We start from the raw sequence: 4,581 nt of genomic DNA on the forward strand, positions 1-4,581 counted from the left end.
ACTGTTTTTTCATTTTCATTTGCTTCCATGTATTTTTTAATTTCTTCTTTAATTTCCTGGTTAACCCATTCATTCTTTAGTAGGATGTTCTTTAACCTTCATGTATTTGTGGTCCTCCCATATTTTTTCTTGTGGTTGACTTCAAGTTTCATAGGATTGTAGTCTGGAAATATGCATGGTATGATCTCAATATTTTTTTATGTATTGAGCCTGATTTGTGACCCAGTATGTGACATGTTCTGGAGAATGTTCCATGTGTACTGGAATAGAATGTGTATTCTGCTGCTTTCTGAGGAAATACTATGAATATAACTTTTAAGTCCATCTGGTTTCAGTGTGTCATTCAAAGTCATAGTTTCCTTATTGATTTTCTGCTTAGATCATCTGTCCATTGCTGTGAGTGGGGTGTTATTGGATCATTATCAATGACTTTCTTTACATTTGTTCTTAAATGATTTATATATTTGGATGTTCCCAAATTAGGAGCATAAGTGTTTACAATTGTTAGATCTTCCTGTTGGGTGGACCACTTTATTATGATATAGTGCCCTTCTTCATCCCTTATTACAGTCTTTAGTCTAAAATCTAGTTTGTCTGACATAAGTACAGCTACTCCAGGGGATTTTTTTATGTCCATTAGCATGATAAATTGTTCTCCATCCCCTCACTTTCAATCTGGAGGTGACTTTGGGTCTAAAATGTGTCTCTTGTAAAAGCTAAAGTTAACAAGTCAGGAAATGATAGATGTTGGTGAGGATGCAGAGAAAGGGGAACCCTCCTACACTCTTGGTGGGAATGCAAGCTGGTGCAGCCACTCTGGAAAACATTACGGTGGTTCCTCAAAAAGTTGAAAATAGAGTTACCCTATGACCCAGCAATTGCACTGCTGAGTATTTACCCCAAGGATACAAATGTGATCTGAAGGGTCACGTGCACCCCAATGCTTATAGTAGCAATGTCCACAATAGCCAAACTGTGGGAAAAGCTTAGATGTCCATCAACGTATGAATGGATCAAGAATATGTGAGATACACAAACACACATACACACACTGGCATATTATGCAGCCATCAAAAAATGAAATCTTGCCATTTGCAACGATGTGGATGGAACTAGAGGGTATTATGCTAAGTGAAATAAGTCAATCAGAGAAAGACAATGATCATATGATCTCACTGATATGTGGCATTTGAGAAACAAGGCAGAGGAGCATAGGGGAAGAAAGGAAAAAATGAAACAAGATGAAACCAGAGAGGGAGCCAAACCATAAGAGACTCTTAATCAGGAAACAAACTGAAGGTTGCTGGAGTGGAGGGGGGTGGGAAGGATGGGATGAATGGGTGATGGACAGTGGGGAGGGTATGTTATATGGTGAGAGCTGTGAATTGTGTAAGACTGATGAATCAGAGACCTGTACCCATGAAAGAAATACTACATTATGTGTTAATACAAAAATGAAAATGTAAAATAAAATAAAATATGTCTCTTGTAAGCAGCATATGATGGGTCTTGCTTTTTTAAAAATCCATTCTGATACCCTATGTCTCTTGATTGAAGCATTTAATCCATTTACATTCAGAGTAATTATCGATAGATATGAATTTAGTACCATTGTATTACCTATAAAGTTGCTGTTCCTGTAGATTGTCTCTGTTCCTTTCTAGTCTGTGTTGCCTTTGGTCTCTCTTTCCTGCTCAAAAGGTCCCCTTTAATGTTTATTGTACAGCTGGTTTAGTGTTCCCGAATTCCTTTAGTTTTTTGTCTGTCTTGGAAACCTTATATCTCTCCTATTCTGAATGACAACCTTGTTGGATAAAGTAATCTTGGGTGCATATTGTTCCTATTTAGCACATTGAATATATCATGCCTCTCTCTTCTGGCCTGCCAAGTTTCTGGAAACAGAATTGCTGCTAACTTTATGTGTCCACACTTGTAGGTTAAGGATCTTTTCTCTAGCTTCTTTCATAATTCTCTCTTTATCTTCATATTTTGCAAGTTTCCCTATGATATGTTGTGGTGTTAACCTGTTTTTGTTGATTTTGAGGGGAGTTCTCTGTGTCTCTTAGACTTGAATGCTATTTTTTTCCCCAGTGTAGGGAGGGTCTCAACTATAATTTGTTGAAATCAAACTTCTGCCCCCTTTTTCTTGCTCTTCTGGGACTCCTGTGATATGGTTATTTTGCTTTATGGAATCTCTAAGTTCCCTATGTCTACATTCATAATCTAATGGTTCTTTCCCTCTTGTTTTCAGCTTCATTATTTTCCATAATTTTATCTTCTATATCACCTATTTTCTCCTCTGCTTCTTCAATCCTCATTATGATTATATCCAGTCAGTCTTGCATCTCAGTTATACCTTTTTTTAATTTCAGCTTGAGTGGTTTTCCAGTCTTTAAGGGTAGCAAATGTTTCTCTGGCGTCTCCTATGCTTTTTTCAAGCCCACCTAGTCGTTTTATGACTGTTGTTCTAAATTTTTGTTCAGATATAATGCTTATATCTGTTTTGAGCAAATCCTTGGCTATGCTTTTTTATATTTCTTTTGGGGAGAATTCCTCTGTCTTCTCATTTCATCTAGGTTTCTGTCTTCTGCATGTTATGAAAGTTTGTCATGTTTTGTGTTCCCGGGAGTAACGCTATATTAAGAAGGGGTCATATACTGTCCAGAGACTGGCACTTCAGAAGTGTTTCTGGTGTATTCTGTGTGCAGTCCACTGTTGTGTCTTGGTAGCTCTTTCCCACAAGTCAGTCTTCTGCAGAATTCCTTCTTGCTTGCAATGGGGAGTGTTTGGACCTTTAAATAGGTGTGCTTTGATTTGTTTGTTAAAATAAGCCTGGTAAAAGAACAAAAAAGTATGATCCAAAAGAGATAAAAGAGAAAGGAACAAAATAAACAAAGAAGGAAACAGACAAAAAACTACAAGCTTGACTCCAAAGAAAGAAAGAAAACAAACCCTGGTCTTATTTTCACCAGAACTGAAGCTGATGGCTTCGATCACTCTATGATCAGCAGACTTGATGCATGTGGTGGGCCTATGCTAATCCTCTGAGGGAGAGGCCCATTGGACTGGCTTACCGTGATATCTGCCCTATTAAAGATGACACTGTTTGCCGGGGGGGGGGGGTTGTAAGTCCCTCCAGTCTCCACTGGAAGCACTGTGTTACTAATGGGGAGTGGAGAGGAAGATGGTGTCACCTTGCTCTCTTGTCCCCAGAGAGGGGAATCTCATGACCACTGCTGTTCAGTAAGACTTCACAGAAAAACAAACAACTTCTCCTCTTGTGTCCCCAGCTTCTGTCAGTTCCATGCCCTTGTCCTGGCTGTGTCTAGACTATTGGAATGATTGAAACCATAGTTCTCCTGTGTTTTATCTCTGGCACATTGCTGGAATACAAAACTCCAAATTTTAAAGAACTCAGCAATGTGCAGACATGCTCCCCTCTCCTCCCCAAGTAGGCCTCACAGCGCTGTGTTAGGTGCTTTATTGTCACAGAAAAGCAGTCACATAGCTGTGCAGGTGCTTAGCGTTCATGGTGAAATACAGCAAAAAGCTGCCACCAGGGTATCTGCCCTTTGCCCCACACTTATGTCCTTTGCTGATGGATGGATGCTTAGCGGCACTCAGTGGGTGCCTTGGAGAGGCAGTACACCCTCTTCCAAATGTACTCCGGGAAGGGGAATGTTCTCTTCTAGTGTGACCCAAAGGCTCCTTACACCATGCTGTCCATTGCCCTCTTCTGGGCATCCACCCTCCCTCTCTCCAGGAGCCCCACTGCCCACCACGCTTGACTCTAGCAAATAGCATGGGCTTCTAAAACCTCAGAATTTGAGCTCCATGGTTTGTTAAAACTTACAGTAATCAATTCCTCTCGATTCCCCAGTAAATGACTTTGGGGAAGTGTTTTTCTAGTGCAAACCCAATGCTCTGCTCTCTCCCCTTTTCTTTACCTCTGTCTTCTCTCCATCAAAAGGGTCTCACCTCTGTGGTAGTCATCTCTGTGGTACCACGGCTTTTCTCTCCCCCAGTTCACATCTCCCCACCTTGTACCTGCCATGATCTCTCCCTCTAATTGTGCGAGTTGTTCTCTCAATCCTCAGATCAATTTCCTAAGTGTTCAAAATGATTTGATGTTGATCTAGCTGTGTTTGAGGGATGAAACAAGCCCAGGGTCCCCCTACTACCAGAAGGGAACCATCTTAACTCCCTTCTCCTTCCTAACTCCTTTGATATGGCTTTTCTCTCCATTTAGTTGTGGAATTTGTTCTCTCAGTCTTCAGGTTGATTTCTGCAATATTTAGAATGATTTCATACTTACCTAGTTGTGTTCATGGAATGAAACAAAGTATATGGTCCTCCTGCCTTGCCACCATCTTCTCTTCAATGTAAATTTTTTACTTTTTTTTGCACAAATAAGAACTAACTAAGATATAGAACATACCTTTAAAGCAAATATATTTTGTTAATCAAAATTTCACTAAAGTGTCCTTTCTCTCGGGACACCTGGGTGGCTCAGTTGGTTAAGCAGCTGCCTTCAGCTCAGGCCATGATCCCAGAGGCCTGGGATTGAGTCCCACATCGGGG

Source organism: Enhydra lutris, unplaced genomic scaffold (assembly GCF_002288905.1).
Source record: "Enhydra lutris kenyoni isolate GAN:26980312 unplaced genomic scaffold, ASM228890v2 scaffoldscaffold125, whole genome shotgun sequence".
Classification (NCBI taxonomy): domain Eukaryota; kingdom Metazoa; phylum Chordata; class Mammalia; order Carnivora; family Mustelidae; genus Enhydra; species Enhydra lutris.